The sequence below is a fragment of the Pelobates fuscus genome, chromosome 1 (assembly GCF_036172605.1).
Source record: "Pelobates fuscus isolate aPelFus1 chromosome 1, aPelFus1.pri, whole genome shotgun sequence".
Lineage (NCBI taxonomy): Eukaryota > Metazoa > Chordata > Amphibia > Anura > Pelobatidae > Pelobates > Pelobates fuscus.
The window spans coordinates 264,346,279-264,359,808 of NC_086317.1; the positions used below are offsets into that span (position 1 = coordinate 264,346,279).

The 13,530-nt window shown below is 44.5% G+C and overlaps 1 protein-coding gene across 8 annotated transcripts in view; it reads right to left on the reverse strand.

Moving 5' to 3' along the window:
- Positions 1–13,530, reverse strand: part of RPH3AL (rabphilin 3A like (without C2 domains)) — a 320,103-nt gene that overhangs the window by 234,587 nt on the left and 71,986 nt on the right. The window contains exon 1 of one of the 8 annotated variants that reach the window (XM_063457022.1): positions 12,999–13,068. The exons of the other annotated variants lie outside the window; for them this stretch is intronic. The gene's annotated coding sequence lies outside the window, so the exon portion shown is untranslated. Of the gene's footprint in view, positions 1–12,998; positions 13,069–13,530 lie in introns of those variants that run through there. 8 annotated transcript variants of the gene reach the window in all.

Consider the following 13,530-nt stretch of genomic DNA (forward strand, 5'->3'; position numbering starts at 1 on the left):
AAGGTTGCTGTCAAGCAGTAAAGTGTAAAATAAGGGGTTGCTGACCTGGCTCCGTTTTTTCTGCAAGATACCTAGCAGTATATTCTAGTGTAACAACGGCTGCCTGCACTGAGTTATCTTATGCTTTACCACAGTGGAGCACAAAGTAGTAGCTCACCTGTGAAGGACTGCTGACAGGCAGCAGTTAACCGGTTAAAAGTCACACAAGTTGCCTAAGTGCTAGCTGCATCTAAATAGTAGGTCAAAGTATAAAGAGAGGGTTTGCAAACAGTTTTGAACAGGTTGCCTAGGTAGTAGAAAATATACAGACAGTGACAGAGGAAGGCGTATAGAATAAAGATTCCTGAGTCTTGTGCCTTCGAGGGCACCCCCTTAATAAAATACCTGGTCTTATTAATCTCCCCCCATAAACATAATAAAGGAAAAAGAAAGAGAAATAAAGTATGTACAGAGCACATAAAATTAGTGTTAAGAGTCTCCAATATGCACTTCTGAGATGCTGGACATGAAAGAACTTGATGTCGGTAATTTAGCAATTGATAAGCAGAGTTAGGTGCCGACACCAATAATGTGTCCAGAGCCCCTAGGGTAAGTCTATTGACTCAGTTCGGTAGTTTGTTCGTTTGCAAACTAGACCGGTCGCAAGCCCTGATTCTCTGGAACTGTTTTGGTCATGAAACCATGCATGCAGTCGGTCAAAAAGAGACTTCCAGGAATTTCCTGAACGCTTTCTCTGATATAGGTGATTTTTGGATATGTTGTTCACCCAGATAAGGGCTATCAGGGGATGTGACCAATTTATGGGGCTATGTTGTATTTTGGGGTACTTATTGAACTTTGTAAAAATGTGTGTTTTTTCTGCCTGGGAATAGTTAAGTTAATGCATTATCGGTCTTAATTATATCACAGGCAGAAGGGAGGGATTTTATGTGTGTTATGGGAGTGTCGTAACGTTAATTACTGTTCTTATTGATTTATTCCCTTTGTGTCCTTGTACCCAACAAGGTCCACCTGTGCGTTACCCTGGTTGGGAAACCTGCATAAAAGGCAGTGTGCCTCCATTAAACTTCAGACTTACTTCACCCTCAATCTAAAGTCTTGTCTCTTATTGAAGGAAACTGCTATATCACTACAAGGGATTGCTATAATCACTATACTCCCTTGGATTCTCTGAGTTCTTGCAAGAGCTATTCCTGCTTGACTCTAGAGGAAGAGGGGTTCACGCACTGGAACCTGGAGCCTTGTCGTAGGTCCAGGGTGGGTAGGAGACGGTGAGACCCCAACCAAGCTGCGGCGGTTTGTGGTGTCTACAGTGCTTATGGTGTCTGGTGGAATGCTTGGAGCCCTCGGTGAGCACTAGGAGCATCTGTCGGTAGAGGTACAGGAAGCTCCGTTACACTTAAATGTAGGGTAATAACTGCTTGATCCAAGGATAAATCTGACTGCCATTCTGGGGTCAAGAAGGAATTTATTCCTAGCTTGTTGCAAAATTGGAAGTGCTTCAAACTGGGTTTTTTTGCCTTCTTTTGGATCAACAGCAAAAAAAATATGTGAGGAAGGCTGAACTTGATGGATGCAAGTCTCTTTTCAGCTATGTAACTATGTAACTTATATTTTTGAACTCCTGCCAACTTGGTTGTATGGAACACCTTTTTGTTTCTATAACAGGATATTAAAGCGGCACTGTCATGCCGAACTTACCTTTCCTCAATCTCTTCCTCTTCTCCGCCTCTCTCAGGATCTGTTATTCTTTTCTTCCATTCTTCTTTAGTTTTCTTTAAAATTATAAGACAAAGTAGGGACTCTTTGCCTTATGGAGGATTCCTCCGCTTGACCAGCTCTGACCAGCGGAGGAGCAAAGTGTGCTTCATTTCCGCTGGTCAGAGCAATTTTCCCATGATCCCTAGCTTTCCTCCCAGTTCCCACAATACTTCCTGTCAGTATTGCCGAAAGTCCTGTCACTTAGACAGAACGCCGGCAAAACTGCCGAATTGCATCCTAACAGAATGAGAAGAGTTTCTCCATTGGTGTTAGGATGCAATTCGGTACTTTGATCGTATCGGAATTTCATTCTAATGAATGAAACTCCGATCCTATTCATTGCTGTGGCTGCATCTTGCAGCCGCTTAGTAGATAACTCCCTAATTCCCACGGTATCAGGGAGCTATCTACTAAAAGGCTGAAAGACCTGAATTGGTCTTGAAGCCAAATGTACTAATACTAAGTAAAGATTACTTAGTATTAGTAAATAATATGCCCCTACTCGCTATACCGCGAGTAGGGGCATGTCTAGTAAGCAGTGAGCAGCCTGTAGCTGCTCACTGTAAAAAAAAAAAAAAAAAAAACACCTAATAAACCCCCCCCCCCGCGCGGGGGTTAAAGATGGGGGGGACCTACTGTCCTCCCCCCTGGCCCCCACCCCTGCGCGGTGGGTGGGGGCCCTAATAAAATAATAAGGGGGGGGACCTACTGTCCTCCCCCCCTGGCCCCCACCCCTGCGCTGTGGGTGGGGGCCCTAATAAAATAATAAGGGGGGGGACCTACTGTCCTCCCCCCCTGGCCCCCACCCCTGCGCTGTGGGTGGGGGCCCTAATAAAATAATAAGGGGGGGGACCTACTGTCCTCCCCCCTGGCCCCCACCCCTGCGCGGTGGGTGGGGGCCCTACTAAAATAACAAGGGGGGGGACCTACTGTCCTCCCCCCCTGGCCCCCACCCCTGCGCGGTGGGTGGGGGCCCTAGTAAAATAATAAGGGGGGGGACCTACTGTCCTCCCCCCCTGGCCCCCACCCCTGCGCTGTGGGTGGGGGCCCTAATAAAATAATAAGGGGGGGGGACCTACTGTCCTCCCCCCCTGGCCCCCACCCCTGCGCTGTGGGTGGGGGCCCTAATAAAATAATAAGGGGGGGGACCTACTGTCCTCCCCCCCCCTGGCCCCCACCCCTGAGCGGTGGGTGGGGGCCCTAAATGAACCCCCCCCCCATTAAGGTGACTAGGGGTCCCAAGCCCCTAGTCACCCCCCCCCCCCCCACCCAAAACATTCTATCCCCTACCTACCCACCTCACCCTAAAAATAGTGAGGGGGGAATAAAATAACTAACCTGTAAAAAAAAAAAATTAAACTTACCATTTGACGTCTTCTTTTTTCTAAATTCTTCTTTTTTCAGCCCCCAAAAAAGCCAAATAAAAATCCATCATACCCGTCGCACTTTAAAAAAAAAACAAAAAAAAAACGAGCGCAAAAAAAAATTAATCCATGTTCACCCACGGAGGGCACGCCGCGTACTGAGCTCCGCAGGGCGGATCAAGGCTTATATAGCCTTGCCCCGCCCTGCAATTAGGCTTAGAACACACTGATTGGTTGGTATAAGCCTTGACCCGCCATGCGGAGCTCAGTACGCGGCGTGCCCTCCATGGGTGAACATGGATTAATTTTTTTTTTGCGCTCGTTTTTTTTTTGTTTTTTTTTAAAGTGCGACGGGTATGATGGATTTTTATTTGGCCTTTTTGGGGGCTGAAGAAAGAAGAATTTAGAAAAAAGAAGACGTCAAATGGTAAGTTTAATTATTTTTTTTACAGGTTAGTTATTTTATTCCCCCCTCACTATTTTTAGGGTGAGGGGGGTAGGTAGGGGTTAGAATGTTTTGGGGTGGGGGGGGGGTGACTAGGGGCTTGGGACCCCTAGTCACCTTGATGGGGGGGGGTTCATTTAGGGCCCCCACCCACCGCTCAGGGGTGGGGGCCAGGGGGGAGGACAGTAGGTCCCCCCCCTTATTGTTTTATTAGGGCCCCCACCCACCGCGCAGGGGTGGGGGCCAGGGGGGAGGACAGTAGGTCCCCCCCTATCTTTATTTAGGGCCCCCACCCACCGCTCAGGGGTGGGGGCCAGGGGGGAGGACAGTAGGTCTCCCCCCTTATTATTTTATTAGGGCCCCACCCACCGCGCAGGGGTGGGGGCCAGGGGGAGGACAGTAGGTCCCCCCCCTATCTTTATTTAGGGCCCCCACCCACCGCGCAGGGGTGGGGGCCAGGGGGGGGAGGACAGTAGGTCCCCCCCCTTATTATTTTATTAGGGCCCCCACCCACCGCGCAGGGGTGGGGGCCGGGGGGGGGGGAGGACAGTAGGTCCCCCCCCTTATTGTTTTATTAGGGCCCCCACCCACCACGCAGGAGTGGGGGCCGGGGGGAGGACAGTAGGTCCCCCCCCCTTATTGTTTTATTAGGGCCCCCACCCACCGCGCAGGGGTGGGGGCCGGGGGGGAGGACAGTAGGTCCCCCCCCCTTATTGTTTTATTAGGGCCCCCACCCACCGCGCAGGGGTGGGGGCCGGGGGGGAGGACAGTAGGTCCCCCCCCTTATTATTTTATTAGTGCCCCCACCCACCGCGCAGGGGTGGGGGCCAGGGGGGAGGACAGTAGGTCCCCCCCCTTATTACCATTTATGTTTTTACAGTGAGCAGCCACAGGCTGCTCACTGTTTAGTGGACATGCCCCTACTCGCGGTATAGCGAGTAGGGGCATTGGGGAGATTTTAATCTCCCTTGTGCTATTATGGGGGTCATATTGACCCCCATAGAGTGAGGGGGGGACCTGGAATTATGAAGTGGTGCTTATGAAGTGCTTATGAAGTGGTGGGGAGCACAGCTCCCCACCGCTTCTGTCTTTACATATTACAAGGAGGGAGCTGCACGTCGGTAGCTCCCTCCTTGTAATAAACTGATCGAACAAACGAACACTGATACTCAGTGTTAGTTTGTTCGTCTGATTTTTTCTATTCATTCATTCGTCTGTCTGATGAATGAATGAATAGATGAAATTCCCGTTCGCATGTCCAAGTGTTTCACTGGGCATGTGCAGGAATCTCACAGTCTGTCTAGTGTGGGTAGATGACGTGTCCCACAGGGACTTCACCTACCCACACAAAGATGGCGGCGCCCTGAATAAAGATCGGGGCAGAAGATACAGATTTAAAAATAGGTAATCTGGGGGGCTTAGGGGCATTTGGGGGTGACTAGGGGGTCAATTGGATGTAGTGGAGGCGGGAGGGGGGTTAAAAAAAAAACAGGATTCGGCATGACAGTGCCGCTTTAAGTAAAGAAACCCTAACATTAGCAACCCTGTTTGCTTTAGTTGTCAGCTAAGGCCAATCATTGTGATTGACTGCAGGTTGATCACAGAGACTGGGAATACGTCTCCCTGAACACTTTGAGAAAGCCTGCTAATTTGGTGAAACATGCCGGTGTGTTACTTTTTTATGCTATATCAATTTCCTAGGTGGAGAACATACCATCCATACTATAGAGATTGTGCAAAATTCATTTTGCTCCCCACTAGTGATCAAGAAGTGTTTTTTTGTTTTGTTGTTTTTTTATAATTTGTATTCATTTTAACAGTGAGCACTATATAATTTTTATTTCTTTTTTTATACCATATACATATGCTGCTACACATATCAAAGAGCGGGAACTCCTGCATACCCAAGGGTGTAGATTGGTCCACTGCATGTCTATCATTGAGAGCAATTAGTGGGCTCTGAAAATTGTGAGTGTACATCTATATATATTTATTTTTGTAATCCCATTTGGTTTACCGAATATACTACTCTATATTGGTGGGGGGTTTTGTTCTTGTTTTATACCACATACCATACAGTGAGTTTACTCACTGTATCAAGAGATAGAGTAAATTCATAGGCAGGTATTGTACCACCCAGGTGCATCAATTTTGAGCTAATTAGTGCATATTTATCTTACCAATATTACAAACTTACTGCACTATTTTCAATATCCTTTCCTCCTTTATTTATTTATTTTTTGCATATTGCCCCAGTCTTACTTGCACTGGAGGACATCTTTAAGATGCTGCTTCGCTCTTCCTTTTCTCTACACAATATTCATCTATGACCAGAAAGAAGGGACTCTGGTTTGGATTGTCCAAGCTGCCTAACTGAACTTTTAGCAAGCACAAGAAATCGTATACTATTTATTAAGTAAAGAAACCCTAACTTTAACAACCATGTTTGCTTTACGGTCAGCTAAGGCAGATCACTGTGATTGGCTCCAGGTTGATGGCAGAGCCTGTGAATACATCGAAATTCAGTTAGCAGTGAAGCTGGAAATGCGGGTCTCTGATCTCTGGACAGAAGTTTTATTAAAATATTAGATTTTCCATTTAAATCCCTTGCAAGTTGGAAGAACAGATAATTCTAACCACTGGGAGAAGATGCAAGTGCTCTGGTAACTACTAATACTGGAAGTTTATTTTTCCAGCTTGCAAAAGGTCCCAAAGCTTATGTGCTTAAGGAACATGACTATGCACATTTAATCTCCTCAGACAACCAGATCCTGGATGTTCTGGACAGCAAACTAGTGCCTGGGAATTTGCATAACCTATCTTCCGAAGAAAGAAATTTAGCAGAATTCTAAATATCAGGCAATTATTTGTAGCTGGCATAGTATGTTACAAGTGGTTTTAAGCACTCCTTGATTGTGTTTATATCCTCCTGTACCATGGCTGAGCCTCTGCACACAGTGGAGACACTCAAAATCTCTCACAATTAGCAAGACGCCATGCATAAAAGACGGAAATGGGAAAGAAAAATTCTTAGGACCTATTTCTACTTCGGGTCCTAATTCGGTTACTATTCAGATGAAAAATTAAATAAATGTCTTCACTTCACTAAGAAACGACCTGTTTTTAGGGCAGGGCTTGACATATTTCCTTTAAATTTATAGGAGCCAGTCTTTTTTTTTTTTTTTTACTTTATTTTCAATGACAAAAATACAATTCTTAAGGGGACACTATAGTCACCAGGAGAACTACAGCTTAATGTGGTGGCTCTGGTGTCTACATCGAAAAGCCAGCAAGGAAAGGCTATAAACACTGCCTTTTTAGAGAAAAGGCGGTGTTTACATTGCTGCCTGGTGAATTGGCTGAGATCATCAAGCTTCATGATCTCGGCCATAGAGGCGGGAACAGTCTCAGGGAAACCAGCACTAAGTGGGAATAAAAGGTGAGTAAAAAGACCATTCCCTTGTGATTGGAGGAGGACTGGTCTAACCACACCCACTGACAGACACACAGACCATGGCAGACAGACATATACTCACAGACACACATACACTCACTCTCACAAATTATTGCTAGCTTCAATAAAATTTTATTCTAAAAGTTTCACATCACAAGAGCACTGCCAATACACTATTATAGCTTGAGTCAGCAGGGTCACTCAGATTCACTCCAGCTCTACTTTAGTGAGGCTGGGGCCGGAATAGGATGTCATAGTCCAGCTCCAGCATTACTGAGTGGCGAGTGAGCAGAGCAGGGAGATCACAGCTACCTTGCTGCCCGCTCACAATACGCACAGTCAGGCACCCGCCTCGGAGGTAATGGACTCCATTCCAAGCTCTGGTTTAGGGTTGCCAATAAAGGGGTAAAGGGGATTTAAGTCTCTAGTACTTGTATCAGTTATAGAGTCTTGATGGCAGTTTACTAACACTGCCATCAAATGTTTAGCTTTAATGGACTCTTTATCTCAATGAAGTGATCTGGGTGCCAAGCAAGTGGTTAAAGCCCTAGAAATTAAAAGATTGCTGTTTTACAGAAAACAGCAAAGTTTTCATTGGAGAAATTAACACCCCTCCAGTGGCTGTCAGGAAGACAGCCACTAAAGACACTTCTGTAGCTATAACGGAGTTAAACTTGGTTATATAACTGCAAAAATTACGGCTAGACAGCATTTTACTGGCACAGAGTGGCGTTTTGCCATGCAAGTGCACTAGCCTCCCAAGGGGAACCATTGGATTGACCAAGATCATAAGTCAGTCAGTAAGGCTGCACGAAGACTAGCACACCACGGGATGTAAGGTAAGTAGAGCTTACCTTTGAAACCCCTACAAGGGGGATGTAGACCTAGATAGGTAGGGAAACAATACAGCGTAAGGAACACGTTTTATATTCCTAATGCTATTGTTTTCCTTAAAGGACCACTCTAGGCACCCAGACCACTTCAGCTTAATGAAGTGGTCTGGGTGCCAGGACCAGCTAGGGTTAACTAATTGTTTTACAAACATAGCAGTTTCAGAGAAACTGCTATGTTTATCAATTAGTTAAGCCTTCCCCTATTTCCTCTAGTGGCTGTCTCACTGACAGCCGCTAGAGGCGCTTGCGTGATTCTCACTGTGAAAATCACAGTGAGAGCACGCAAGCGTCCATAGGAAAGCATTATGAATGCTTTCCTATGTGACCGGCTGAATGCGCGCGCAGCTCTTGCCGCGCGTGCGCATTCAGCCGACGGGGAGGAAGGGAGGCGGAGAGGAGGAGGAGAGCTCCCCGCCCAGCGCTGGAAAAAGGTAAGTTTTACCCCTTTTCCCCTTTCCAGAGCCGGGTGGGAGGGGGTCCCTGAGGGTGGGGGCACCCTCAGGGCACTCTAGTGCCAGGAAAACGAGTATGCTTTCCTGGCACTAGAGTGGTCCTTTAAAATACATGATACTTGTTTCTTAAAATCATTATGTTATGCAGAATATGAATCACTGGTTTTACAATATATTACCTTTTTGTGCCATGTCTAAATTGCATATAAAAAACAAAAAAAATAAAAAATCTTTGTTGTCTTGTGCTTACATATTTGGCATCCATTCAGATGCACTTCTAAGAGAATTAGCAGTTTGTGCAAACATCTTTCTTAAAACAAAAAAAAAAAATCAACATTTTTGGGCTGATTATGGTTACAGAGATTATAGTTCACAGGAGCACTGCTTGTTCCATCTGCATAGGATATGATGAGAAAAAATATATGACAACGGATGTGCAGGTGTGATTGTTGTCAAGGTGCTTGGACTATGCATATGTCCTTGTTCTCTTTTAATAGAGCTCTGGGCATATAAAATCGCTGCATAGAAGGAGAAACATTGACATATTACGGCAAAAATTTTAGGTTGTATTTTCAATGAATAAAAAAAAAAGATATTTATTGAAATTAAAACTTGACCCTTTCTAACTAAAGAGGAAACAGAGTGTAGTCCCAAATTGTAGTTCAGGTAGATTATTACACCTCACAAAATGGACTTCTCATAATGAAGGCAACGGATGGGCAGGCCAGTAACATGACCTACATCACTGGTGCCACCCCCCCCTTCTCGTAGCACATAAAGGGTATAAAAACCCTTTAATCACTTACCCAATTCCAGCACCAATGTCCCTCAGCACTGGGCCGTGCTCTACCTCCTCTGACATTATCTGATGTGGGGACCTAATGACAGTTTGGGTTTTCACTAAAGATGGATGACCTCAGAGCAGTGTAAATCTGTCACCAAGCAATTTATACCACTATGGGAGTAATGTCCTACAATCTCTCCCACTCCATTAATCACATTAATAGTGTATGCCTAACTACTGTCTAGGATTTTCCAGGAAATCTCTGATAAACCAGCAGTGTCATCACTAAGCCAAAAGACCACTTCTAAATCTCACCACTGTGGGACCCTTACATCCAAACTTACGATATGGAGAGAGTACATCCTGTCACTAATGATGCAATGATTGCACCATGACAAAGAGCCCATCACTAGGCAAAAATGGTCGAGGAAATGGAAGAAAGCCAATGTTCTAAGTCAGTTTTGGAGGAGATATCCAATGACTCTGGTGATGAAGCCCCTCATTCAACCAGTCTTCTCTTGATCGCTGTAATAATCGTGGCAATAAAAAGACGTAAGATGAATTAGAGCCAACATTGGTAAACTTTGCCACTACTGAGCCTGGGTCACAGACAAACTGTTTCCTATTTGCAGACAGCACTTTCACAGTCTTGGACAAGACACATGCTAACATAAGAAAAGTTTTTTCCAAAGATTTTTGTATGGTCCGTCAGAATTCGGGTCTGTCTGTCTGGCCACTCTTCAAAGGGTTCCTTTTATGAAAATGGAGATCCTTCTACTACTAGAACTGACATGCAAAACACTAGACCAATTACTGCTTTCTTCCCTGTAAGTGAACGACCTTGGCATGTTCGTGGGTCCAGAAAGGTTTCTCATGGCAGAAGCCTACATAGTAAGCACCTTTGTTCCCCAAAAAAGGTGGGCGGCAGTCCCTATGTTACAGAGCATGGGAATCACAGACTTCAGATGCTTATATTTAGCATCTGCAGTGTGTCATATATTTTCATTTTACAAAAAGTGCAGATTTCAATAGAAACTAGCACTTTTCTAAATTAACTTTGTTACACCCTTTAGTTGTTAAACAACCGGTCCTTTTACTTCCTGGTTCTTCAGCTCCGTGCAACCAAAATCAAGCAGCAGGCAACTGCCCAGAGCACCTGCCTTGCACAGACTCCTCATCGACCTGCATAGTGAAGTCTGAAGCCTTTGTAAGCTTTTTTAACCCAGCCTAGACTGTCGCTATCCAATCGCACAAGAGTTCTGCAGCTTTTGCAAGCTGTTTTTAGACATACCTCCAATGAAAATAATGCATAACTGATTGCATGCATGTGGTGTACATCTACTAAATAGTATTTAGTTTCGTTTTATTTGCATTTGGGCAGTGGAGTGTCCATTTCAGCTAGAATTTCAAAACAAAACAACTCAAAATTAACATATCAATAATACAAGAGAGGTAAGAATTGTACTAGAGCTTCTATATATTAACACTAATCCTTCAACAAGTTCACCGGAATGGATATTGGCTACTAATGCACTAGCTATATAATGTATCAAAGTTGGTTTAAGAATTGTTCTTTCAACATTGTTTAGTCATCCCTTGTATTTAAACAAATGTGTTTGTGAAGGCCAAAAGTAAAATACAATTATGAAAGCCACATCGCTAAACTTACCTCTATTCTGAGATTAAGCGGCAACATTGCCAACCATGGAGAGTTATGGCAAGCTTTAAAATGTGGAGATCTCTTTGTCTGTGCTACATACAGTAAATGGAACCACAAAAGAACACTTTGCTCTTACTCACAGTTGGTCCAGCTATCAGATTTAAAGAACACTACAGGCACTCAGACCACTTTCTATCAATGAAGTGGTCCGGATGCCATGTTTCCATAGTTTTAACCCTGCACCTGAAAACAATGTCGATTTGCAGGAATGGCGCTTTTTTTATTGCAGGGTTCACATGCCTGTAGTCAGTGGCGGAACTACCACGGTCGCAGGGCTCGCAGCTGCAGCCGGGCCTGTCACTCCAGCGAGCCTGGCTGCCATGTGGACCCCTGCGACCGTGGTGCCTGCCAGCTAAGTAACGCGACCCCGCCGCTGCGCGATCAGGGGCCCATCGGGCTCCAATAGCAGAGTTAAGCTCCACTATTTCAGTCAGATGGTCTCATAGAGTGCATTTTATTAATGTAGTATGGTGCACAGTAGATTTTCAAGTGTCCCTAGGATGATCTTAGTCAAAGAGGTGGAGACTAGCACGGCAAGAGCTGAGAGGCAAGTTATGCTCACTCTTTAAACCCTCAAATAGCTGCCACAATAGGTAGCAGGACACTACAGTGTTAGGAATACAAGGTTTTCCTAATGCTATAGTGTTTCTTTAAATTATGTGCTGCTCGCTCAGTGTCAAATACGAATGTATACTTATACAAATACACGTTTTGCCACTTCTTAAAGCAGCTAATTCATGCTCAACTTGGCAATCGACTATCTCAGAAAGGGAGGAACAGGTTTTCCGGTTACAGTAATCTTTTCAGCTATAACTTATCGATACTTATCTGATTTAATTAGAAAAATAACATTTTTATAAAATGGACCACAGGAAGTGTGAGAAGCGGAGACAGCACTCCCTTGCATATTTGGGTATTTGTCATGCTGTAAGGCACTCCAATGAGACTATACACATATTTTAAAAAGGGCATAACTGTCTGTGATATGTACATAAAATATACTCTAGACACCCACTGTATTCATTGGAACAGATGGCTAGTTAAGGGTAATAAGAGATTAAGATCAAAACGGATATCCAGCTTTGTGTTGATTTTACGGAATTCTAAGGTATCCTATCAACCTTCCCTCTCTCTCTCCCAGTGATCTGAGACTTGTCCCCTTTTAGCCCTGCTGGGTGGCATATTTACCCAGGACTTAAATATGGTGGCCTACCCAACCCCTGTTTCATTATTAGAAGTAATCATATAACAATAGTTATCCAGTACAGGTCAGGTATACTCTAATAGCTGACATATCTGTGTTCATACTGTTCTCATTTAAATGAATACTAGGATCTAGAAATGGAATTTTATGAAGTGATCAGTGACGAATATGAAACCAGCATGAATAACAGTACCACAACAAATATTCTACCACAACATGATGTGTGCAAGTCGGTGAATGAGCAAGACTTAAAGGACCACTCTAGTGCCAGGAAAACATACTCGTTTTCCTGGCACTAGAGTACCCTGAGGGTGCCCCCACCCTCAGGGACCCCCTCCCGCCGGGCTCTGGAGAGAGGAAGGGGTTAAACTTACCTCTTTTTCCAGCGCCGGGCGGGGAGCTTTCCTCCTCCTCTCCATCTTGATCGCGACGTCATCGGCTGAATGCGCATGCGCGGCAGGAGCCGCGCTCGCATTCAGCCGGTCGCATAGGAAAGCATTTACAATGCTTTCCTATGGACGCTTGCGTGCTCTCACTGTGATTTTCACAGTGAGAAGCACGCAAGCGCCTCTAGCGGCTGTCAATGAGACAGCCACTAGAGGATTTGGAGGCTGGATTAACCCTCATTATAAACATAGCAGTTTCTCTGAAACTGCTATGTTTATAAAAAAAAAGGGTTAATCCTAGAGGTACCTGGCACCCAGACCACTTCATTAAGCTGAAGTCATCTGGGTGCCTAGAGTGGGCCTTTAATGAAAGGAGTTTTTTGTGGTTTTTGACAGAGAGACAAAATAATGAACACCTTCATATATGACCCTAAAAATGGGTTTCTGTCTGTACAAGGCTTTACATTCATTTCCCTGCTAAATCTTTGCATATATTCCACAAAGCAGAATGCTAAAGATAGAATACTCCACTCACCCAGCTGTATGTTGTCCCAGGCGCATGTGCTGTCCTTGGTTGGGTTACAGAAATGTAATGTACAACTTGTGCAAACAGACCTTCAGATAAACTCTGTAAGCATGATAGATTCCTGAATTCTTTCACTGCAGTCCTAACAAACACTGAGTCCTGTGTGAAAGTTGCATTGCTAATCCATTCATTGCACATTCTGTCTACAGACAGCTAGCAAAAAACAAGTTCTGCAAGAATAGCCTGGAAGCAGACACAATAAGGTGATCTGATGTCACTTGCACAGCATTCGGACTTCCACAATTCTTACAATGCATTAAACAGTTTCATCTAACCTTTATATTGCTGCACGACAAGCACTCTGAAACAAAATCAAAGTTATGAAGTAGTAGGCCTACAATATTAAGTAGATAATGAATACCTATTTTCAATAAAACATAATTAGCATCAGAGAGACAGATGAAACCAATATCTTAAACTCTTCATTTTTATTAGAAACATATACTTTATTTGCCATAGTCAGGCCAGACTTGAGCTTTTG